Consider the following 27510-nt stretch of genomic DNA (forward strand, 5'->3'; position numbering starts at 1 on the left):
ATTCCAAACATTAAACAAACGTAAACTCGTGTAGCATACAGCAACGGCCCGAATTACATCAATGGCATTCTAATTTCTGTCTCTACGGATTCCCTACTTGATGCGCAACTTAACCACTTATGACGCAATATTGGGTAAATAGAACCATCTTCTTCGGAAGCCAAAAGCAAACAACAGCTGTGTGGGCTGTACAGTAACAGTATTGACTAAACTGCAGGGGTGAAATGAAGCAACCTTAAAAAGGTGAGCTGATTAGACCTGTTTGTATATTCGCTCTGGTTCAGTCGATTGGTTCTTATTTTATGAGGAACCTTCAAGAGTATTTATAGCGATAATCTTCATTATAGGGACATTCCCATAGACTCAGAAGAAGACGGATTGCGACAGAGTGAGGGACGGATTGTGAAAATGTAAGAGCAATTTATGACTCTAAAGAATATGTGCTCTCGGAAGAGCAGGGTAGTCGTGCCGCAGGACCTCATCACGATGGGATAACCACCTGCTGGCAACCAGAGTCGACAAGACCCTTCTAGAGGGTTTTATTTTGATACTGGGTGAGAATCAAAAGAACATTGTGCAATGAAAATGGGACGCTGTGCAGGGAGCGCTTCATGCTGAAACAATGGGTAACTTGTTTCACGGAAGGCAAGTGGTCTCAGCATAAAGGTGGTTGGTGGCACGGAGAAACAAATAGGTTTAGGGTTTGCCACGTGACGGCTGGAGCAAGAAAAGGTACAGAAAGATTTGGTGAAGGATGATTTTTGTCAAGGAGGATTTTTTAACTGATGTTTCTGTCATCCTTTTCTTTCCCCGAGGACATGTAGAGGGGACAATATTTTTTTTTATGAAGGTATCGCATCAGAAGGTAAATATTTACATTTACATGAACTAATTTAGTAGACATTCATCTCCAAAGCAACATACACCTCAAAACACCACAAAAGTGCAACACACCAACAGATGGAGAAACACGTGGCTCCTGAGTAGTCAATTTGTCTAACCTCATTGCATAAACCAGTTCTATATACACACACACATTTTCAGAACCACTTGTCCCACGGGGAACCGGAGCCTTCCCGGCAACACAGGGCGTAAGGCCGGAGGGGGAGGGGACACACCCAGGACGGGACGCCAGTCCGTCGCAAGGTACCCCAAGCGGGACTCAAACCCCAGACCCACCGGACAGCAGGACTGTGGTCCAACCACTGTGCCACCACACCCCTCTTAGTTCTGTATATATATATATATATATATATATATATATATATATATATATATATATATAACAGAGAATGTACTACGTGTTTACTAAGCTCAGAAGAAATCAGGGAAGAAGTGAATGTGAAAGAAGGCACTACTTGGATGTTGCAGCAGTTTTGACTGACAAAGGGAGATTATTCCACCACTTCGGAACCAGACCAGAAATCCTCTGTGCTTTTGATTTTGGACTTCCTGTGTATGGAACCCCTAAGCAGGCTCAGGTGGAGGAGTCTGGTTAGAGGGTAGCAAGCAATAAGATGTTGCAGGCATCGGGGAGCAGATCCACTTGTGATCTTGCAGAGAAATATGAGAATGAAATATGAGAAACAAAGAATAATATAAGCATTAACCTTGATGTTAATGGAGCTCTCAGAGGTCGTCTCTACAGAGAACCGTGGAGCAAAGTGCTTGACTTGTAAGGATTGCAGGAGCTGGACTTGCACGTTCTAGTCATGCTACTGACAAATAAGACGTCTCAGGAAAATAAGAGGTCAGGTCAAGGCAGGGGCTCTCCCGAAACACATTGTTACTACACAACACATTCCTACTAAATGCAAGGAGAACCCTTAGGGATTTGAAACTGATGGACAGTGGAGCTTAATTTTGGGGCCTTCCAGGTTTGCTATTTGAAGGCATCATATATCTGGAAGTCTGCATGGGACCAATTGAGAGTGAAGCAAAAGACTGACCTGACCTTTTTCAGCATTCCTGTCTGAGAACATCACCCTGAGAGGTTCGACAACAGGGATCAGCAGCTTCGACAGCTTGGGGACAAACCTGCAAAGCTGTCCATCCTCCAGGAACCCTTTCAAGCTATCTTGCAGAACTCCAGTGTCATTCCCCATCAAATCATCAACCCCTCGCGCAGACAGTTCCAGAAACGGTCTCTCTTGTCAAAAGTGGGCAGCAGGGAAAGATCAGACCCATCACTGGAAGGCTTCGTGGGGCCCTGTATTGTGATGTCATTTCCTTTTAGCCTACAGATGGGACAGGCAATCAGAAAGGAGTGAAATTAAGACAAGCTAAAAAAGAATGTCATGAGCACACGGTTGCTGCACAATGAGACAGCAATTATCTTTGTCATCATTAGCATAGTCATCAGCATCAACATCTAAACATTGTAGAAGTACACAGAGCGTGTCTGCAGCTCATCTGCTGTTTGGCATTGAATCCCTCTTACAGTCCAATGACATTATTTCTGATGGCAATTTATAGCAGTTCTCTAAAATGTAATCCCTATTAATATGTTGCTATATTTCCGTAAAACATGCGGTTGAAGGTCATGGACCCACCAGACAAACCCAAACCCAGTCTTCTTCCATTATAGGTGCTGGCCAGACCACTGATGGAGGAAAGATCAGACACTAAAACCCTCAGTTTCTCATCTGTTCTCTCCTGAGTTCACCTTCCATTCGATTCAAAGTGCAAAACACAAATTGTTTTTGTGTTTTCATCTCTCCCTCTTACCTGATCAATAATTCCTCCTTCAATACCTGCCACTGAGAAAGCAACTGATGAGCCGACCAGTAAATCGGCGTCATAAACCCATTTGCTACATTGATGTTCTACCACACTTGAACCTGTGTACTGGGAGGATTTTCACTGAAGCGATGCACCCATCCATGGTCCTTGGTCGCCTCCCTGGCTGCCATGGGTCTCTCCACCCGCATGAAAACTCACTGGAATGCTTAACCACCAAAAGCCAAACCAAGTTTAAAGTGAGAATTGATTCCTAACCCTAATGGCATTGCAGTATTGGCCAGTATTTTATGCTATTTTTGCTACTTATCATGGCTACATTAATATTAATACACAACACACACCCACACATAATCCGCACACATGAAAAAGCGTTCTCTTTCTTTTCAGTGAAATTCTTCCCTTAAAAATAAATAAATAAATAATAAAAATAAATAAAAAAATAAAACTCTTGCAGTGTTAGTATATTATCATATGCCCATACATGCTGTCTTATGCACATATTTACTTGCGTACTACATAACAAATATGTGCACTGCATAATTCAGAAAAAGACTTTATGAAACGTTCATTTTTACTGCTCCACACCATGCATTATTATAATTTATCAGATGCTTTTCCCTAAACTTGCATCGTTTGTATACTAAGATACTTACAATGATTTACTGATATATATATATATATAATAGTTGGGTCATTTTTTACAGTTCAGGGCTAGTTCAGCAGAAGAGGGAATTTGAACCTAGGTCCTTCAAGAACAAGGCGACAGCTTGAACCACTATGCTACCTGTTACCACGGTATTTAAGCCCTAAATGAAATTGCTTCCACTGAAGCCCGTTTTCTACAGCTAGACACTTTAGTTCAGAAACACAAGACAAACACTTTGCTCAAGGGCACGGCTGAGTTTGGGATTTAGGGCAGACCTGCAAAAATTTGTTCCCCAGCCGGTTACTTTAACACTGCATGACCTTGTTTTCTTGTCTTAATCTGTACGTCCGTTCAAGGAAGGAGAGGAGGAACAAACACAGGGGAAAATGTGTAACACGTAGCGAGAGCATCACATCGGACTGACTGCCATGGATACCAGAGGAGGGGAATAAGACCACCTCGCTCTTTTTTTTGTTTTTTTAAACAGCTGTCCTGGGGCTGGGACAGCTGCCTGAGCTGTGGAGGCTCCGTGGGAATACAAGAACTCTGTGACTCATCTCATCCAGGATGTGCCAGAGCTGCTTCACTGCCTTCCAGTGTCTCAGAAAAAGAGTGAAAGAGAGAGGGATTTTTGGGGCAACGATGAGGATGTATCTCTAGTAGCTGTCGGAGATGGTGAGAGAATTAGGATAGAGGGGAGGGTAGGCTGTTATAGGCCAGCAGGTGGCGTACTAATTAGAGCTGCTGCCTTACATTTAAGTAAGATAGGTTCAAATCTACATGCCTGCTTTTGTATTGTCGATCAGGGTATTTACCTGGAATTGATGCGGTAAAAGTTTTATGACTGTCTTAACGGGGACACCATTTTAAATTACTTAATGCTCTGAGTTACTTTAAGTTTCAGCTGAAAGAATTAACTTAAAAAGTTAGTAAAATTAAATTACGGTGGGTGGAGTCAGAGTTGAGGCGGGGTGACACAGGAGAGGATCGAGTCAGAGCTGCGACGGGCAGGATGTGTACAGTTTTCTACAGCTTTTCCCGGGACTTCTTAATGCCTTGGCTGAGTTTTAATAGCTTTTTAAGACACCAAAGGTTGTTAGAAGCAAATTGATTTTTAAGTTTCAAGAGAGCTAACAAGAGTATGTCTTGTTTCGCCTCTTCCTTCTGTGGAGACTTGCATGCATTGCTGCACATTTCTGAAGGCTTGAAGCGGCTTGCTTCCTCGTGGGGGGTTTTAACACCTCTCAGGATGACACTAAAGAGAAATCCAAACAGCGCGGACATCCTCCATCGCTACATCCTTGGTCACAAAATGTCCCTGTTTTCGAATAGGGAACCGCATTCACTCATGCTGCAAAGTGTCAGATCATTATCCTCAGTGGACCATTCACCTCAATATTGCAGTAAAATTACTCTTTCTGTTTCTATGTTACAGAATTCCAGTTGTTAATTATTTAAAAATGCAGGGTCAGGGAAATTTAAATCTCATTGGTGTAAAAGTAATGCATGCACAGCTCAAGTCCAGAGTTTTCCGCTATCAAACCTGGCATCGCCAGGGGAGACTGGGGCAGCAGGTACGAATGATAATAAAATACTGCCGAAAATGAACAACATCAGAGTAAATGTAATTATTCCCAATTCGGTGTAGCAGGAGCTTTGTGGACGCGGTTGATTAAAAAAAAAGTCCCAGGAACGTTACAATCGTACAATTAAAAAATACACTAAGCCAAAAGGACCTTAGGCTGTATAAAAGCAATTATGAGCCCACACCGGATGTACCGTGCCACACGACTTAATAATGCGTTTAGTAACATAAACTCATTTAAAATAAACAGTTTTTTCGTGACTGGAGTCTTTCCAAAAAGGAGATGAGAGCAATTCTGGTGGAGGACCGTTCTCGAGAAGAAATTTTATACGAAGCCATCTCACAGAAAAGAAGTCGACGCGTGTTGTAGAATTTCCTCACAAGATCTGACGAGACCCTCTGAAGGGAAGCTGCCAACTCATCATCTTCCCTCCTCCTCCTCGGGCACAGAGAGGCATGTCGGAGGATGGTAGACAATTGCCTGGTTTAAAGTCCAAGTCTGCTTCTGCACGCCTCCTTTTCAAGCTCTTAGCAAAAGTTTAACTCCCTGTCCATCAGCTTGTCAAAAAGCAATGTCTCTCAGGCCAGAGGTGGAGTGGTGGGATTTGTGTGTGTCGGGGGGCAGGGGGTTCTGGTTGCACATCCAGAAAGACAGCCACCGCACGCTGCAGCTGAGAACTGAAAAAAGGTGACTTAGAGCTGCCAGTCTATTGATCCAATGAACTGGATGGATTAACATGTGCAAACAGCTTGAGGTCCCAGTACTCATCATCAGTGTTAAACCGGCACTATCCACATAAATAGCGGGGGCTTCAGCTATTCATACCGAACAACCTCGGTTTTGTTTGAACTGGAGTCATGCTGAAGATCTGGTGCATCGGGGTGGAGGCTCAGCAACGTATCTGGTAAGATCGGAGGGATATTTCACATCACGCTGGCCCAAAAACCAGAGCAAGGAGACCAAATGTAACGCGGCAGGGAAAACAGAGCTCTGGAACATGTGACCCTGCACCATGCCCGGAGCTGCGGGACTCTCTGTGGACCTGACGCCAGCTGGAACCGCTAACCCAGTCCCTCAGGCTCTGGGGAACCCAGAGGCATGGCTTAAATGCATTAATCATGCACATTGCTGTCCCTGCAAAGGGCAGCTTTGCAGATCACCTTGGGCTGTAAGCAAGGGTAGCAGGAGTTCAGGTCTCACACCAGTCATCTAATGTGCTTACAGTCACGCAGAGCGGAAGATTGCTGGGCTTTCATTCACTTCAGAGCTCAAATACAAAACAGGTCCCGTTGGTCAAACCCAACATGTTCGTGTCCTCATTGAAGTCAACGTCATGTGACGAAAAGGAAGCACTATGTGTTCTTAGGAGGACGCTGCTCTCGGCAAAGCATGAACCACTCCCTTTGTTGTTGGACCAAGTCCCACAACTTAACCCCATCTCTATATGAGCTCTGTGTCTTGGTCCGTAGGGGGATAAATGGTCCAAAAGTGGGAACTTTGCTCACACTCTGTGCTGGCATTCAGAGGGACTGTGGGCTCTGGGGGGCTAAAGCAGTATGTCAGAGTTTCAGTAATTCAATAGAGACTTTGTGCTACAAGGTTTCGCCCTATGCTACTGCAGCTCCAACGGGCACCTGGGAAGGTTCACTGAAGTAATAAGAGACCACCAGCGAGCTTACTATTCAAGCTCAGCTTTCTGCATTCGATTGAATGTGCTTGTCGGATACTTTTGAATGGACCTCTGCAGGCAGTAATTACTCAATTTGCTTAACTGGGTGTTTTTGCACAAAGTCACTTGTGTAGCTTATTTTTTAAATCCATTTATTCAGCTATGTATTTATAGAGGACCTTCAGGTGGAGTACATCTCTCAGAAGAGAAAACAGCAGTTCCTCCCAAGGCTTGAACTCCTCTGAGAAGTCCACCTCCCAAACACCTGCACAACTAAAACCCCAGCTGGGGGGCGGTTTAGGACAACTCAGATGTGAGCTTGCCCATGCCAGCTAGCTGCCGAACATTGCGGTTAACAATTGTTGGGAAACATGAGCACCTGGGCAAGAATGGGATGTAATGGAAAGAGTTGTGGAAAAGAGATCATGGGGACAGTTGAATGCAAAAATAAATAAAAATAAAAAGAAAAAACAAGAGATCTCTCAGGTTGAGATGGATTGGCGAGGAAAGACTGCCTTCCCGTGGAGTGTGTTTGTTTGTTTAACCTCTTCCTTCATGGCACAAGGTCGGTGGCTGCTCTTCCAGCTAGAGAGTCAGCCAAAGCCTTTCCTTTGCGTCACCTAAAAATCCATTTCATTTTCTTCCCCCTAAATCTGAACGTATGATTTATGCCGTTACTTCTGGGCCCCAACCAGCTCTTGCTATTAGATATCCATTACATTCAGGGCAGCAGGTAGCATAGTTGTTAAGGACACAGACTAATAACCTGACATCTGAGTCCCAGGAGGGGTCCGACTGCACCACCTGACTTGTTCCAGTAAAATAGCCATCCGTCCAAGCTGAAAAGCAATGAAATTATAATTCCAGATATTTTATGACTTTTTTTTTTAGAAACATCTTTGCAAGGTAAACAGCTCCTCATTCATTGCTACCAGCAACAAAGTCTTGTCCGTAGTCTCAGGTGCCACCAAATCCAAGATAAATATTCTCATCTCTGACGCAGGCACATCTGCCCTGCAGACCTAATCTACATACTTGACGGACGCATAACGAAGGTACGGCATCAGTCAAACCTCCCCCACACCCTCACCTCAGCTACCCGAACATCGTTTACCCTTTGTCACCAGACAGCGGCAGTTTGGATTGTCTCATCAGAATCTTCTCCAAATGACTGACGTGACGTCAGGGACCTGGGCATCAGTCTCTGCCATTTGGTTAATTGAATGTCACCGTTTACCCCCCGCCCCACACCGCCAACACCACATCCCCCCTCCCACCACATAGTATTCTCTAACACGTATGTACAGCTCAGAAGATGCAATCTGCATATGTGACAGGCTAAATGACCCAATACAGACATTAACCACATCTGAGATGCTTTTGCCAGAAGAGAAAAATACAGATTTTCTCCAAAATCCTTTACTACTTGGATTCAGTGGTGAAGCAAGCATCAAATTAAAGTGATCACCAGTGCAGAGTTCTGATTTGTTTAACCCACACGAACAACACTTTCCCAGCAGCTCTTGGAGCAGATAGGGTCCACGTATGTCAAGGACACCGATGAGATATGCTTATGATGATCAAAACTGATGAAAAAACTCCATTCAACAAGTTGTCAGGAACCACAAAGTGACTGCAACACAAACAGGCAGGACGCGTCCGGTTAGCGGAAACACTTTTCATTCACACGTTGGGTGCGTCAGTGAGGGTGAACTGTAAATGGGGAAGGCCTGCTTTCTTCTTGCATTTGTGTCGTGCCGTGCGGTGGATGCGGGGATTCGATACTTTACAGTCTGAGGTTCACGCTTCCTCAATCTCTCCGGTCCGGCGTCCGTCTGGAACTCCCGAGTCTGTCTCTCCTACTGTTTGGGAAGACGGGGTAAAATGGGGTCAATTGTTTCCCACAAGTATAGTAAAGTCACTCCTTCTCATCATCCCCCTCTCTCGTAGCCTGGGTCTGCATAGTCACCTGCAAGATTTCTGCAGAATTTCCTCCAATTATCACTTTGTTTATGGTATATAATGATATATGAGGAATATTATTGATTTTACATATCATATATAAACACACCCACACATTTATCCCCACTGCTGAAAACAGGTAAGGAAAATTAATTCTCTCTTTTTCGTTTTGTATTTTTACTTCTACTTTTTTATTAGAAATAAAAGCAAATTCTCTTTAGGGTATGGCCGAGCTATTGACAGACATTTCGTAAATACCGTACATAAAATGTTTAAAACCCACTGCAATTGTGCGAGGATGCCGATGCAAACGCGTGATTACGCAGGCGAGACTGCAAAGTGCCAGGCTGCTCCTGGGAGCATCAGCGTGTGCTTCAAACTCATCTCCCTTCGTCTGGTCTCCTGATGTCAAATTTTTCACATATCTGGTCCAAGGTTTGCATGTGTGTGTACTGACATTTGGACACTTTGAAATATTTCCATAGCTAAAATGCTAATTCTTTTTTTCACTGGACTCAAGGGACATCTGTAATGGTGAAACCAGTTTTTTGGCCTGTTGCTTTCCCCCCACCCCAGTTTCTTCCGAGTTGACGTAGACACGGGCCTGTGTTACACAGAAGCGTACAAGCTCTAAAGTGGAGAAGATATTGGACATGCAATGAAAATGTTACAGCGCTCCCAGTTCTGTATAGCAGATGAAGACAAGGTTCCCAGGCAGTTTGGAGGAGCAGCCGCAGCGAAGACGAAATGTCAGCCAGACCCCTGGCGCTGCCTTAATCTCTGAACAAATACAGTGCGAGGGCTGGCTTCCATGGGAGAAGATCCACCAACCCACCCCCCCTTAAAGACCGACAAATCAGTCTTTAAGATACATGCTCAGGGTCAGCAGAGGCGGAGTGTGACAAGAGAGACAATAATGTAAAATTAGTAAGCAATACATCATAATGCAGTTAATGTTGTTTATTATAAACTGTATGTTGCTTTGAAGAGAAGGTCAATGAATAAATGTGAGTGTAACTGAAAAACATCAGTACACACATAAACATGCATCTATTTTGCAGAAGAAAGAGAATGAATGATTGCCTCTGGTGTGCATATTTACTTGGGTTCATATATGAGACCTCATCTTCAAATCATTATTCAGAATTAAACTTAAGTGCAGTTTCCAGATTGAATATCTATGAGGGCAGGGGGCAGCACTGTGGTTATAATCACCATTTTGCCATCAAATGATCCATCAGACAATTAATAAGCAATTGCTAATAAAATATACACAACCTAATGTGATTCCATCAACCAGAAACAGCAGCTAGAAGCAGCAAAAAACACCGACTTGAGCATGACTTCAAACCTCCAAAATTCGGAGTCAAGCTCAACATAGGAAGCGACAATTTTTACGTGCAATAAAAACATTACGTTTCTGTTCAAGTTTAATTTGATGTTTCAAAACGTCTCCATTTTCCACACTCCGGACAGTCCCAGACTCGTTTGACTTTGCACGTTTGAAAACCTAATGTTTGAGTTTATGGGGAAAGCAAGCAAGATGCAAATCGATCCCCCCCGTGACACAGCATCTTCTCATCAAATAAATATAAACATGCAGCCCTCAAAACGCCTATCTGACTGGCTGAGTCCCAGACAACATCCATCCTGAAAATAATAAAAATGTTCTGCTCAATTCTCTCCATTGATTCTTCTTCCCAGCCTTCGTTCCTCCGCGTGTGCTAATTAGCAGCACGGAAAATGGCGCCCGCTCTTATTCTGGCTATCGATTTACTTATTAATGGTAAAAAATGAAATTCATAAGTCTTGCAACCAGTGGTTTAAAATACTGCGGGGAAAACATTTTTCATCATTAACTCATCAAAGGGTTTGTTCAGTTCCCTAGTCACAGACCGAGGGGGTGAGAGAGGGAAGAGGGAAAAAAAAAAAAAAAAAAACTACTAGCAAAAAATAAATAAATACACGCATTTTCTCCGATGTACCAAAGCATATATTAACTTTAAGGAGACAAAGGCTTCTTTTAAATACACAGACATGTACCTGGGAGTAATTTGTGTAATTTAACAGAGCCTCCTTTTCAGAGAAATATCTTTCCCTTGGACAGATATTAAAAGCATCAGCAAACACAGGAATTACACAAAGGGAATTTGGACTAAATGAATAATACAGAAGCAGGGCACACACAGAGAATAGGGTATAAGTCACCGAACGCGCACGCACATAGCGAGGGAGCAGAAAGCAAAGGCCTGTTGATTAAAACCACGGACGCCATCCAAAGTCTCGTGTTCTGCTCATTGGAACAGCTGGACGTGCGCTGTGGATTGATTCGTTTCAATCCCCCCTTTTCCCTCCATTAATGCGTGTCAACCAGCTCGATATAAGAATCAATCTCAGATTACAAATAAAGTGCCTGGCTAAAGATTTTTAAATAAACTAGTCCGCTGAGCGTGCGCCTCTGTTTCAAACCGTTTGATCGATACGGCAGCGACGCGCTTAGGAGGATCAGTCGGAGATGGAGCTGGACGGTTACGGGACGACACACCCCTGCAGATTTGTGCTAATCCACGCCAACAGTAACGTGCATCCTTACGCAGAGAGCCAACGTTGATCCCTCGAGAAGGCTTGCTTCGGCATCGCATAAGCATGCCAAGTGTTGATGAGGATAGCGATTTCAAAGCAAATCGCCAGTTTGGTTTTTTGCATGGCCAAGACTTAAAGTGAAAATGTAGTACTTTATGAATAGCCAGGGCTTTCTTCACATTAACTCAAAGTTTGACTAAGGGAACTGCGCTGGGGATTTGGGCGTTGAGGTGATTGTCTTGGAGCTGCATATACAGAAACCAGATGGGCGGCACGAACCGCTTGGGTAATGTAATTTTTTGTCATCATTAATTCATTTAGCTGCGTCTTAGTTGCCTTGGACAAAGACACCAGCTAAATAAGAATGACAAGTTTCTATACTAAGACTATTTACCCACCTTGATCAAGGGCACTGCAGCAAGAGCAGGCCCTTGGACTAAATAAAATGGCTCTGATCATTATGCTACCTGCCGCCCCATTTCTATACCCCATGCTCTATCATGGGGTATCTAGCAGCGTACGAACTGGCATCACCTGCGAACACCTATGTGCCTGAAACCCGGTCTGATTGCATTTGTGTGCATCCAAGTATCAGACCTTGTATGCAAATGTGTGTACACTTGTCTGCATCATGTCAGAATCAGACCGTGTGCCTGTTTGCATACCAATACTTCCAGTCTTCTGTTGCACATTGGTGTCCATGTCCCATATTTATTGTCATAGGACACAGATGCATGCTTGAATTAACACACAAATCTCTTTTATTGTGGTTCGGGGCATGCCTGCATTGTGTCATCAAGTGTGTGAGCATGCATTCGTGTTCTAGTAGACGCTGTGTGCGATTCATAGCAAGCGAAGCTCCATGATGTTCAAAATGGGGGATGCAAGACTGATACGGGTGGTGTTTCAACCGGTCAGCGATTCGTGATTTGCTCAGGTTTACTTTGTGGTGGCTATAAAACCAGATGAGGACCATTAGAGCAAGAGCACATTAAATAATGAAATTCAGCTTAGTTGCAGCCTGGTGGGTTGGTGAACAAACCCACTGTCCACCTGACCTGCCTGGGTTACGGAACATCCCCGACAGGTGGTGTTGCAATGCAATTGCGAAGCAGGAAATTGCAGACTTTGGGTTTCTCACCTCAGCAGACCCAGCGTTCGAGACTCATAATTCGTTGTCAAGTATCGAATAATGCTCCCGCACAGCCCATCGAGCCCCATATAGAGCTCACTGCATTTATTTCCCCATCCAGGGTGTACCCCCCCACTCTTGTACCCGGTGATTCTGGAACTGCCTCCTTTTCACTGTGAGCCTACTCAGGACAAGCAAAAATTGAAATTAGGTGGGTGGATGGATGGACGGACGGATTTATTTCCTCCGCTCATCACAAGAAAAGATCAGCAGTGGCTAATCTCTTCTATGGTCACCTGAGACTGACTTTCTGTAATTGGTGCCACTTACGTTCAGCTGAAGACTGCCTTTTTTGCACCTGCTGTATCATTAACTGTGCATATTTAACATGATTGGCTCCCTTTGCAACCTGCTTGTCTCTGATTGGCTCCCTTGGGCTTAGCGAGTAGCCCCACCTCTAACAGGAACCACCTCCATTTATTTTTAACTCATTCCTGTTGAAGGCGGAGCTACATGGGCTCAATGGACTCATGAAATGAGGCAGAGACAAATGCAAACCATTTCCAAGAAATTATGAGTAACAATGTGTATAAATACATTCCATGCATATTTGTATTTAACATCCCTACCAAAAAAAAAAAAATGAAACCCTTACTGCTTCACTCCATAGGCTGACAAAAATGGTGATAAGGCTGTAAGAAGAATAAAGTTCCTTTAATATAAAAACCAAATGTGGGGGGGAAAAACAATTACAGCACTGTAAAACTCAGCCAAGGTGGGCCACCGTGGGACATGAAAGGACAATGTCGGCGATAATAACAGCCAGAGGAAGACTTCTGCTGGGCAGCCTATGTGTCGGAATGACAGCTCACAGGGACAAACCCCTCCGCTGCCACCGGCCGCTCTTTGAGCACTAAATTAAAGAGCGAGGACAACGGAGCAGCGAGACCACCACAGGAGCATCGAAGACAAGCTCCTTTCAACACCTCATCACTTTTTTTTCCCCCCCATCTTTGCTCTCCCTTTAGGATAGAAAGAAACTCATCCACGGAAATGTCAGCGCCTAGCAGCGACTGGAAGTCCCTACTTAAACGTCTCGTTTCCGTCGTCTTTCTGGCAGTTGCTCTTTCGCTTCATCCCCGCTAAGTGCGGGGTAGGTGTGCTGAACTGAGAGCCCTTGTGATTGTGAGCAGGAGCCATATGAAACCGCCATCACACGTTTCCGCTGTAATGATTATTCCCCTGCCCCCCATTCTAACGAAACACATAGCTTTTCGGGGGGGCAGGACAAAGTACGAAACTGACAATAAGGAGAGGCCATGGGTGTCGCTCCCATGGCTACTCGTGTGTGTGCAATGTCCGCCCTCGCTAGAGTATTTGTTAGCGCCTGGGGCCTGGTGAGAAGCAGATCTGACACACCTGTACCGAGGCTTTAATTAAGCTCCAAGCAGCTGTCATTACGGGAAAGCAGGAATCGGCAGCTCCAATCTCGTGTTCCCTCCAACTCGGAACGCAGGAACAGCCACACGCGTATTCTCCCTCTATTATCCTTTTTTTAATTGCCTGTTTGTTGTTGCTTTAATTGCATTACATTGCGTATGTTAATTGTTATGCGCGCCGCTTCTCCGGGAACAGCGGAGGGAAGAGTGAGCAGGAATGCTTTAGAGGCCTTTGCCAGCATTTGCCACTTTCTATTATTTTCATGTGTAGGACTGGATTTGATGTTTGCAGGAGTTTCTCTACAACCGGATTGCGTTCGCCATCCCCGTGCTCTTTCCTATCCCCTCTCTTTGCGTCCTTTTGAAGTTTAGAAAATTAGTGTCTGGTTATTTGTCCTAGATGCATCACTTATGTCAAACAAAATTAAACTCTGCATTTCAACCCCAAAGCATTAGACTTCTGAACCACAGACAGACATCACAGTATGATGTTATAAAAATATTACTGGTGCCCATTGCTTGGTCAGGCACTGTCTTCCAAAACCTTCAACTGGCTGTTTTATTTATGAGGCAAATCGTGTCAATTCTTGTCAGTGGACACTCAGTTCTCAATTAGACCACATGCCCACAAATCATAGTCAAGAGAAATACAGAAAAACCCTTCAATGCATGCTTTCATGAGCTCCTTGTCTTGGGGACAGGTGTGCTCCAGTCAGGAGGGGGTACATGGTTGAGAGGTTCAGAAGAGGACCGAGGCGAAGACCAAAGAAACAGGATTGGGATAAGGAGGAGGAATTGGTCTATTGTGAAGACTTCATGCACCTGTAAGTTGGGTACTCATATGAAAAATATGTAAATCATTGAAAAATGAAGCCAATGAATGGGGGTGGTGGTGTGATTGGAGTAGTCCTAGGACACCAGAGCTTGAAATGACGCACTGATTGAACCCATCCAACGTTACAAGTCATAGGTTCGAGGAGTTCAGTGCTTGCTCTATATGTGAAGAGCTGCAACTCCCAGCAGTTATAACACAGCACCATAACAGGCACACAGTTCCTTAACAATGTTAGGTTGCAGTATGCAAACTATTTAAATCACTTTACAATTCAAGTTTTTGGCATTTAAAGATATAATATTTCAGGCTTGATAATACCGCTGAGCCAATAACCGAACATACAGTAGGTGTAATACAGGCTCAGCTATGAAACCATTTGTCAAAAGTTACACTGCATGGAAGTACAGCAGGGAGTCATTACTGACAAGATACCATTGAGAAGTGCACATAAGCGCTGACCATTGCTATATCTGAATGGTTACCATGAACACATAATGTCACTGCATAGTGTAAGGGTAAAGACAAACCACCGAAAGTGCCTACTGGGCCATTCTCTCTAATAATGTTAATATTGCATTTAAATATCTTTTGTGAAAATAATAGTCACCTGAAGAGTAAGCAATCAAACAGCAGCTTGAAATTGTGTTCTTTGTTGTACTTGTTTTGATTTATATTAAAGAGTATATAATTCTAAAGAGAATTGCTTTTAAGGAAAAAGAGGCACATTTCAAACCAGAGACAAGGAACTATGGACTTCTGGCTTCCTGATGCATGTTGGGTTGGTAAAAACCAAAACGGATATAAGTATCACTGGACAACTTCAGTGCATTGGATATAGTGCCACCAACTGACCTGGAGTCAGGCTCTCACATGCACACACATACAAAAAAAAAAAAAAAAAAAAAAAAACTCCGTCTTTCAGATCCACCCACTACCTTCTGCATCCTATCCCCTAATGCCTACATTAGTCTGAGCTTTTCATATTTCTATAATGAACTTTAGGAAATTTTCAGCTGCATCTCCATGACATGAAATTTTTGCCCCCCCCACACATTTATCCTGTAAATCTAGGTTGTTCCTGCGAAGTAGGGGCTAGGTCACAGCAGCAGTTACATGTATGCAGTTCCAGCATAGCACAGACAATTTACATCAAACTGGTAAATTCAATATTGAATCATGGACATCAGGTCACTTAGCAGTAACATATGTACAATTTAAAAAAAAGTATGTGCCCATGAAGATATATTAAAAAAAAAAACTGAACATTTGAAGACTAAAATAGTCTACAGAACTAAATAAAAATGACACCTTTTTCTCTCATTCTAAAATGAGCAGGCTATGTTTAAGAAGTCAGAGTTGCACTGGGAAAACTTTAAATGCGTTTGAAGACCAAAGGAACTACTTCACTTTAATAGTCACACAAAACAAATAAGTGGAAACAAACAGTGGCTCCATCTTCATTTCTGCTTTCATTACTGAAACAGAATTATTTATTCATTAACTCAAAAAAAAAAAACAGACCAAATACGTTACGAATATGAAATTTGACTTTAATAGAACCCAAAAATGTTGATTGGCTGTAATCAGAGAATGAAGCAAATGCCTTTGTGTAATCATTACTTCTGTGAACAGCAGACATGAATTGGGTTTGTATGTGACCTGCAAAATCAATCAGGAGAACGTGTCTTTGTGACACACAGTTTCATTGTGTGTATGCGTGGGTAGTGTTCAGGGACAGTATACAGAGAACAAACAATAACTAGTGCAACATCCCTTATGATATAGTAAACTGGCTACCCAGGGTGCAAACAATTGGAAATGGAAGTCTGTTCATAATTCTTTTATTGTAACTCCAAAGTCACTTTCAATGCTAAGTTACAACCAATTACGGTTTAATAAAACAGATTTGCTGGTTCCGAAGAAATGCGGAATGCAGCTATAATTTATTCATATAAAATATATAGTATAAATTTTAATTACGCTACTTTAAAAGTCATTTCAAATTTCTAAAAATAAAACCATCTCCCCAAACTCCTATTCAGTCATGACTTGACTCATTTATCCTCTAAACAAGGGCAGCGTTTGTCTTGTTATTGATCGCTACTGAATGCTCACGGGAGTGCGTTTTACTCACATTTACCAGATTTGCACACGAACACAGCTCCTTTTTTTCTCTGCAAGAAACAAATCTCTCTGAAAAAATAGACAAGTGGAGAAAATGCAATTAAAGTGAATTGGAAAATGTTCAGGTCTTTGGAAATGTGTTACTTACTTTGGAAGACAAGGATCCAGAATAGCTACAGCCATCAGATCGGTGCATGGGAAATGAGTAAACTGCCTCAACATAAGCCCCCACTGGGGGACAATTTCTAATTGGCACAGGGGTGTAAACGATCCCCTGAATTAGTGGTAAATATGAAGTTTAAAACACAGACAACTTTTTGGAAAACATCCCCGGTAAAGACTTTGCAAGGCAATTCATTGGTATTCAGATTCTGTTCAGACTGACTGATGAAATTGTCAGTACATGTAGTTGCCCAGTTTCAATCTCACCTCTTTTATATGATAGTAGAACAAGTTTTTCCTAAGATTACATTACGCTATTTGTGCACTTGCTGGATTCCTTTATATAAAACTGAATAGCTGACTTTCAATTTTTAACCCTTTAACACTGAGCAGTGTCACAAGTGCTGTTACAAAACGGAAAGCTTTTTCCAAAAATAATTCGCAGCGTTATTACACTCAGGCTGAAAAAAAGACTTTGGTTATTTTGCAGTAGTTAGATGGAAGACGAGGTAAACTGAAATGACAGGGTATACTGATTTCTATACAAACACACTGGCTCCTCATATTACAAATGGTTGACTTCCCAAATTTCAAAGACATTTCTAGTTTGTTTAATAGCATTCTACTAGGGCTGGGACTGAGTGCCACATTGTGCAATTGGATCCTGGGTTTCCTCACCAACAGACCCCAATGTGTGCGGACTGGCAGTAATACTTCCTCCCCGCTGACCCTCCGCAGGGAAGCATCCCGAGCCCAGTGCTGTACTCCTTGTTCGCACATGGCTGCATGGCCAGTCACAGCTCCAACACCATGATAAAGTTTGCTGATGATACCACCATTGTGGGTCTGATCACCAACAACGATGAGACGGCCTACAGAGAGGAGGTGAAGCTCGTGGCAGAGTGGTGCCAGGACAACAACCTGTCTCTCAATGTCAGTAAAACTAAGGAGTTGGTGATTGACTTACGTTGGTGACTGAGGATACGGTTCAGGCACCCATCTACATAGTAGGGGACATTGTAGAGGGGGTCAACAGCTTGAGATTCCTAGGGGTCACCCTCACTGCCAAACTCACATGGACTGAACACAGCATCAACCATTAAAAAGGCCCATCAACTCCTCCCCTTCCTCAGGCGTCTGAAGAAAGCCAGCATGTCCATTACAGTCCTCACCACTTTCTACAGGTGTGCTGTAGAGTCCGTCCTCACAGGGTGTATTACATCCTGGGGTGGCAGCTGCTCCACAGAGGACAAGAAAGCCCTCCAGAGTGCTCAGAAATGCTCAGGAAATCATCGGCATACAGCTACCAGCAGTTGAGGACACCTACGCCACACGCTGCCTCAGAAAGACGACGCGCATCATGAGAGATCATAGTCACCCCCCACGAACACTTTTCTCTTCTCTGCCATCTGCAAAGCGGCTCAGGTCTATTCGAACCCGCACTGCTAGGTACAGGAACAGCTTTTACTCCACTGCTGTAAGAGTATACAACACTAACCGATGTGCCACCTTTAGTAACTAGAGTTGAACTGCCCCTCCCGAGCACATTGGTTGGTAAATTACACTGCCACTTTAAGCATTCTCATTCTGAGTTCTCTGGCTGTCAACTGGTATTATTGGTATTACTGTTACCATTATTTCTTGCTGTTGCTGTTGCATTATTCACTGTCATTGTTATTGTTTTGTTGTGAGTCTGTGGAGAAGCATTCAGGAAGAATTTCATGATACTTGTATGTGGTACTTGTACCTACGACAACATACTTGAACTTTGCGTATTAATTTTCAAAAATGTCCCGCATAGCAAAGGAACAGCAACCTGTATTTATACAACCAGCCAGCAGCTGGAAGGAAAGCGCACCCATACAAATCCAGAGTGTCAGACTGCCTTAAGTTCACTTCCACATTGTTTACAGTTCATGTCTGGTGCTCCTCAGTGCTGGAGCTTAGCAGCAAAAAGAGCAACGCTACATACGTTAATGGGATGAATCGGTAAACGTCAGGATTGAGCAGGACTTTGCGTGAACTATTTTTAAAATTTTACATTTGTTTTAATGTTGCTCAGTAATTGAAAAAATGCTTTATAATGCTACATTCTACATTTTTACAATACAGACACCCCTCGACTTGAGCAAATAGACCGTTCAACTCCTTACATAAGTCAAAATTTACGTATGCCAGATTCCCCCTCCTCCCCCACCATTCAACATGGTGTGCTCCTTTATATGTGCAGCATCCTTCACAATCGTATTTATAGTCGATACGGCTAAACCTTGTTCCCGTTCTATAGACGATACGGAAGTATGGAGGTGGACAAAGATTTTCAATTTCATATCCAAACTGATTGCTGTACACTTGCAAGATGGTTCTTGTTTACCTTCAAGTGTACCTTTACCAACAGGTATTGTGACAACAAAATCGGTAAAAATATGCTAAAAATCACTACACTAAAGAGAGGAGATGTGTTCACGGCTCAAAACACGCGGGAACTGGGAAGATGCAGCTTCCTGTCTTGTCTGATTACACAACTTTTTTTTTATTTTTATTTCTTTATTGCAGAAAAGGAGCAGCACTGCATTGAAATACAAAAACATACAAAAAAAGGAAAAGGAAGAGGGGAAAAACAGTAGCATCTCATACAATATGAAAAATGTGGTCATAATTCTTAAACTTGTTATTCTTATTGTTATCAATGAGTCTAAGAGAGTTTACAAGAAGGGAAATCTCAGCAAGACATCGAATCTAGGCAAAGTTTTGTTAAATTTGTTTTTGTGAATAAAAAAAATTTACAATGCAACACAAAAAAAAAAAAAAACACACAACAAGATCAATAGCATGGTCACTGCCAGAAAAAGAAATACATCTTTCAATGAAAACTTGAAATCAAATTTTGTATAGGCTACACGACTTGCGCTTAACGCATTTCAGATGTTTTGCGTATAATAAAAGCGCCATCCGTAAATAACGTGTACGCCGGGAATTTTTTTCCCCCACTTAAATCCAGATTTACGCAAGTCAGATTTACTTAAGTAGAGGGGAGTCTCCAGCAAATTCATGAAAAATTCAAAATATGTCTGTATAGATAGTATGTCTCTTTGGTGTAATTTAGCAGCAACAGCTTTGGAACTGCAAGCAATTTATGAACAGACTTGTAAGTTGAGGACCAAACATAAATGTTTATATGATAGTTATGCAAGTTACAGGAAATATCTTTGTGTACACTAACAAAGTAACCACTTAAATGATTTCAACTAAGTATAGTTTAAGCAAATGAAGTTGAACACACACACACACACACACACTTTCAGAATACAAGTTTCAAATGGACAGTACTTAATAGCAATTTTCACACTCTGGCATGAAGCAATTGGCGTGGAAATGCAGCTATTTGGGAACTCGGGCTAGCACACCCACCCCGTCTGACCCCATCCACAGGTTGCCACATGTGTCACTGACGGAGAAGCTGCTAAGTGACATCCTCACGAGAACGTTCAACAACACCAGAAACAGTGACAACGCTATTTGTTTCAATTACGATTATTTTCCCCCGGAGAGCAAACCACAGCAGACGGGAGACACCTCACACATATCATTTAACGAAATGGACTTTCTATCAGACTGAATCACACATGTGAACCTGTTGCATGGATTTAGCAATAAAAACCCAAGGCTTGATTTTCAACTGGGGGGGTGGGGTGCTGGGGGTGTTTGGGGAGCCACAGATGCTAAGAAAAAGGAAAGACAACTTAATTGGCGTCTTGTAACCTTTTCCAACAATTTTGGCAGGTCTCTGGAACCCTCACATTGAATAATGTGCAAATCCCTCTTTCCTCCCAGAAAAGAAATGGTGAATTTTCCAGTCATGGTTGTCTGTATCAATCAACTTTTTTTTTTTTTTTTTTTTTGTCCATTTAACACTACAGCAAGAAACCAAAAGCTTATTCACCCACCCATCAGGTCACAACCTGTACAGTAAATACTGTTCTTTCTGCTTAATCTGTTGCGTACATTCCTACTGTGCAGCAAAATGAAGATAACCCATAAGTGCGTCTTGGAGGCATGGTACATCCCATGCTAATTTCCAACACTGACTGTGCCAAGGAACAGAAAAACAAGCAGTTTTATTTCTCTGGCCAATTTGTTAATACTGGAGAGCGAAAATATATAAAATTGCTGGCGGTATATCCTTTAAAGCATCATCTGGCACCTTTGTATGAGCTTGGCCATTAAGAACAGCCATTAAAAGGGTCTTTTGGAGGAACGCAGATGACTGGGTGGTCCAAGAGCTTCCAGACTTGAATTTGAATCTGCTACGGTCCAGAAGTGTCAGAAGAGTAAAGAGAAACTATCATCCTCTGCACTGAGAGTGAAACCATTTTAGCTACTGCACTACGAGGCACTTTTACAGCCTTCTTACACGCAGCCCCCTGTGCTTCTTTGAAGAAGAAAGGGAACTCAGAGGGGAAAATGAAAGCAAATGGACAAGAGCCATCCGGCAGCGCAACTGAATAACCAAAAATACTGAAACACTAGAACAAAGTTGCTTCCTTGAGCTTTGAGAGCGCTGTCTTTACGATGTGGTCAAATTATTCTCTTAATGAGGAGCTGCTCTGCTCTACTAATGTATTCTGTACAATAAACCTACCATCCCTTCTGTGGGGTCAGATGTCAACCAAGTCATTGCCTATAGAAGGTTTCACTTCCGGAAACCGGTTGTCACAGTAAGATCACTTAAACTAGGAATAAAACTGGTAAAAGATAATATATCTGCACAGGGTACAAGCATTTTAAATGGTAGAAAGTGCTTTTTAATGGCTCCTGACTGATGTTCAAAAGTGAGTGTCATCTCTGTACAAGGTAACCAACGTTCTGTGCAATTTATTTACTTTTTTCCAGAACAACCCTTCATAAAAGGCTTTGTACACTTACAGTGCAGAGAGCTACTTAGTGTCTTCCTTGCCAGGCTGTGATGAATCTGTGAATCATTCTCCCCAGATATTTAAAGTCTATTGGAAAGAAAGGATTCCACTTGTCAGCGAGCCATGCTGTACACTTCAGTCTGGAATCCCACCTGCACAGCACCTCAAGATCACTGTCGGTCAGATGCAGTCACACCAATGACAGAAGGGCCAGTGTTTGAAGACCAGCAAAGCTGGAGAAGCGCTGGGCTCACCAACCATCTGCCCCAGCATGTAACCCAATTAACCCTGGCCAAGACCATCACCTTACCACAGCACAAGGGAAACACTGGTGCACAGAAGGGACCCAAAAAAAAAAAAAAAAAGGCGATTTGAGAGAGTGGTTGCCTTCAGACTTCAGGAAGAAGGAGAAGAATGTCCCATTATCCTCTTGATTTATTTTCCTGCCCCCTGTTGTTGCTGAGGAAAGACTAGAGTCTTTAACGGTCATTTCCAGCTTCATTTTCTGGCCTTTAGCCCTCCATGAACAGAGTGACAGACAGAAAAGTTTAAAAAGCGTCATAGCTGGGGGGGGGGAACAAGACAAAATAATTTGCAGAATAAAATTAATTCAATACAAACCTCCTGGGAAGCTGGGGTGATAGTAAAGGGGTTAAGATGGGCCTATGAGATCTGCTGAGCAGCAGGTGAGGCAGTTTGTGGGACATGCGTGGGGTGATTTACCTTGCAGAGGCACAGCTGTTCGCGGGAATTAGATTGCAGGAAAGGAAAGGTCATCGGGACCCATTGGAGGGGAAAATGTTTCAACGAAGGGCACGAGTCAGCTGTGACTGCTGCCACAGACATGGGAAGGGACCAAGTGCTGAGGATCCAGCAGTAATGGACATGGTCTGGTGAAGGCATGACTAATTAAACCCTAATCAATACATTACACCAGCATTATTTTTGACCAGCTGATGGGGGTTTGCGATTAAATATCCAGTATTCTCCATAAGTTAATTAAGGATTTTCTACAAAAGATCAATATTTATTTACGAGGACTGCTGTATGTCAGGTTACGGAGCTCAGTGGGGTATCTTGTATGAAGGGAGGCCAACCAGTTGGAGCCCCATCAATTATCCAGCAGAGATTAGCTCTCAGATTCCTCTTTAAACGCATATCGACTTTCAAAAAGTAATTTCGAGTGCACATAACCTGCTCGAGTTTAAGAAAAACACCCCCTTCCATGGGTAAACAACACTCCCCACTGAATCCTTTTTCCCAGTGCAAAGCAAGACTCATGTCTTTGCACTGAGGCATGACGGGTCAAAAAATAAGTTTGTTTTTTTTTTTTTTTAAAAATCCCGCAACTACACCACTTCAGAAGCAAACAGAAAAATGGATTTCAATTCAGGACATGTAGATTGGGCTTTCACTCACTCAGGGGACATTGGGGGTGGGTTATTAATTTGTGCTCTTAAAGTGCTCAGCATTAAAGACGATGGAGCAGGAATACACTTACGAACAGGTATAACATGGGGGAAGTCATTTGTTTTCATTATCATGACTTAATAGATTGTTCTGAGGAAATCAATTTTGAAAAGATCCCTTCTCAAGGCACTAATAGGCAAATGAACACCTAATAAGAACTCAAGCCCTACTGTATAAATATCATAAAACATTTAAAAAGTAGCATAACCCTCATTTGTCTGATGTTGGTATATGGCTGGTAGAGGAAACATCAACAACCACCTTTTTTGATGAAGGAGATTCCAATGAAGTCAGATGTATTATTGGAGAATAAAAACTGCAGCACACGTCTGAGGGCTCAGCTTTTGTCTGTCAGTGGTAAATCGGCAGACTTGCTTCTTGGGGCAAATTCTTGTTGGGCACGCCACTTTAAAAATGCACAAGCTCGATCACTCTGGTTTAAAATAGAGAAAACTACAGCTACAAGCTATTTAGAGAGAAACCGCTTGATGTGCCACAATCCACTTCAAAGACATGCTTGACGTACGGCTACAGCCTTGAGTGGCTCGTCTGCAGCAGTAGGCCCAACTAATTGACCGGCGATTGTGTTTTGGAGGGAAAAGGGAAGGCAGCCACACCAACAGCACAGGGCCATTTGCGAGCATCCTGGAGATTATCATTACCTTCGGATTCGGAAAAATGTTCTGCCGATTGCTTTCATTTTCACTTTAGACTTTCTTTTCTTCTTCAAAGAAAAAATCAATGAGTTCTCAAACGTTCCTCGGCCTGTCTCGCTCTCTTTTGGAGCAATTCTTTTCAAGCTTTGAAATGCAATGTGCATCTGACAGAACCGCAGCTGTATTACGGGGCTCTTCGATTTGCGAGCTTGTTATTATTCAAAAGATACTCATTCCTGAGGGTTGACATTAGTGTTTAAGTTTTGGCTGCTGAGGAAAGGTGGGACAGACATTAAATATTAAAGGAAAATTAAGCATTTATTTTTGCTCACAACCTCGGGTAGCGGAAGCAGTCATATTTTGTCCAAACATGATGACAACAAGGGTATTTTGGATAAGCTATGTATCCAGCTATATTGGCTGGAAAGAGAGGTCAACTCTGGAGGAAATGCAGAAATGGCTCAAACTATCAAGCCAAGGGAGGTGTGGCTGTTATTTGTAACAAGCGCTCTCTTCTCCCTTCTTATATGTAGTAAATTTGGTTCAGTGATTGCAGGACACGGTATCGAGTATTTCCAATCAAACGATTAAGGCCATACTCTAGGTTAATAATGATATAGGCATCAGGTATCAATAGAACAGATGGCAGGGCAATGGTCCTGATTTCCACACTGGATTACAGCACCTCCTGTTTTGATGGCAGTTTACACTCTCCAAGAATTTTAACACATTTATTAAATTTCTCCTCCTCGTTTCAGCACCTGGCACTCATACACGATAAGTTTGTTTGTTGGATCCAAGATGTCGTTCCTACCAAAATCGTTTGACCTACATTCGCTTGCGGTGATTTGTACGTGGGCATGTGGCACCAATGTCCTCCTCGATATTTACCCATCTTTGAGCTGATTCGTTTCAGTGTATCGAAACGGTTGCCCACCCCATCTCCCTACTGATGAAAATGGTGGTTAATGTAGCAGAGCAGGGCAGGGGTAGCGTTGGTGGATACACTTTCCGTGAAAATTTATATTAACAAGATCACACAAAGCGCAGCATTCAGGGAATAAAGTTTCACTCTTTCAGCTGCCCAAGCATACTGTCGTGGGATTCCAAACAAGCAGACTTTTTGATTGATATCCAATCCAACAGGCATTTATCTGCTGCTTTCAACAAAGCCTGAAGACATGAAACTGCTTTAAAGCTACTAATTGGATATATTACTAGGAATGTGAACAATGTGACTTAATATGTTAACTAGAAACATTGAAAATCTTAAACCAACAGACAATCAGCACCTACCTAATAGGCCTATTTAGCTTTGCATATTTGGTTCAGAGACGGAACTCCACGGACAGCTTAGCTGAAGACAGCAGATTACCCTGGAGAGGACAATGTTAGGCACATCATAATGTAAACGCTGTCAAAAATGACAGCTTGTCCGGATAGGAGTGCCTTTGCTTTCTACTCCTCGTATGTAATTAGAACAGTCATTTAACCTGTGCGGAAGAGAAGGGGAGGAACTAAAATAACACGGTTGGTACAGCGAGTTTAATTGCAGAGAAATTGCCTTAACAGACAAATGCAGAATTGAACAATTATGAGTACAGCTGTGCAGCAGCGGAGCTGGGAAGGCGCAGTAGGCAGGGTTCAGCAACTGTGTGACAGAATAAGGTCATGTGCATCTGCCTGCTGCTTGACACACACTCCATGTCAATGCCGAGGCGCTCACCAGGAGCTGAGGAAGGCGACAGAGAAAGGTCTGAGGTACCCCCATCCATTCGAACAAGAGAGGGGGTGCTAGCGGGATGCGAGTGACCACAGAAAAACAACCCCAAAATAAACAATCAAACAAAGAGGCACAGGGCAAAAAGAAGAGACACTCATAGATTAGGAAAACGCAAAGCTCTGCTCGACCTGTCACACAGTTGTCAGAAGCACTGAAATTTCTTGCCAAACCGTGGGATGTGTTGTGATGGAAGCACGGGTCCACTCGACAGAGCTCCGCGCCACCAGACACTCCGTTCTGCTGCAACAACATCGCTCAAGGAAGATGAACGTTGTGGACTCACCAGGGCTGTGGGGGTGGTGAGTGGGAAATTATAGGTTATTTTGGAATTACAATGCATTTGCACACAAGGGAGATCGAATTCAGCAGACAGGGGGCTAGTTATGAAATCCCCATTGTAAAATTAATGCTTTTAGTCATCCCAAAACACAAAAAGGACCCTATAATGCCTGAAAAAGCTAGATGGAAAACTAAGAGCTTTTTTATGCAATAAAAACAGCATGGAAATCTCTAATGGCATGAATTATTAATTGTACTTAAGCCTATTTAACCAAGTAGCTGCTGCTGCAGAGTTTTTTTTTTTTTTAAAAAAGCCCACATTTGCAACACACCATGGCAAAATCAATACTGAATCGCGGTCGAGTCAGAGGTCATTCACTGGAACTCATGAACTTAGCTAGCTATAACACTTAATATTTTGAGCTGCATTCATAAGACATTATAAAGCCTTCCACCCCAAGGCCCACACAGATGTAAATTGCAATGGTCACGCAATCCTTGAGAGTTTACATTTACAAAAGCACAGTTAAAAACACAGGCCTTGCTGAAGAAAAAAAAAAGAAAAAAAAGATCATTTTTTTCCAGAAATGTCTGGATGCATGTGAATGTGTTTTGGTGAAACAAGTTTTGTCCAGTGGGTGAGAAGAGCAATCTATTCGGCCTTGACCCAGTACTCGTTAATTCAGCCATAGTCGCTTCCCTTCTAGAGCATTGGATTTCCATACTATCAGAGCACATTTAAACTTGCTAAGTTACTTTCCTAAAAGTCCTAGTCATATATATGCTACTGCTCCTTTGCTCGGGTCAGGATCTCACCATGCCTCACAGCATCCACATTAGTGTCACTGAGTCCATTGATATTCACGCAGCCAAGTCGCAGTGTCCATTAGCGAATGCTGCTGAGCAGCAGCATTTGTGGCTTACAATAGAGGCTTTTACAGTCCCTCTGTTTGGAGTTCATTGTCAATTTCATGTCTCGCACTGCTAACCACGGCAGCGAGCCTGCTCTGACCCAGCATTGGCTGAGGAGCCGTAAACAGAACAAAACATCTTTACTTACCCCCATTTCCTGTCTGAAGACAAAAGGATTTGTTAGAAAAGGTCGTCGATGCAAGTGGCAACATGCAAAAAAATCCAGTAAAGTTCAAAAATTGAGGAAAAGAATCTTGCAGGGAAAAAAGTTATTCATATTTAATACATCCTCAGTTTTTTATTTAAAGGTTAGCTTGTAGTGATTAACATGTGTCATTGAGTTTTGGCAGGAATCAGTGCCAGATCACACCTACTGGTGGCCAAGTTTCAGATGCACTCTCTTTGTGGCAAATCTCCATTGGAGAGTTATTTTTTTTTTGCACCCAGGTGAAACTTCTCAGATCACCAGGCAATTAGCATTAATGCTAACCCTGTCTTCCCCCCCCCCCCCATTCTTACTGATGCTTCCCCCTCCCCAAAAGTTGAGCATTACTTATTGTAATTAGGCAACATTTGTCAGTGAGATAAACCTGGTAGATTTTGTTTCAAGTGGA

The sequence above is a fragment of the Scleropages formosus genome, chromosome 23, assembly GCF_900964775.1.
Source record: "Scleropages formosus chromosome 23, fSclFor1.1, whole genome shotgun sequence".
In the NCBI taxonomy this organism is placed as follows: Eukaryota; Metazoa; Chordata; class Actinopteri; order Osteoglossiformes; family Osteoglossidae; genus Scleropages; species Scleropages formosus.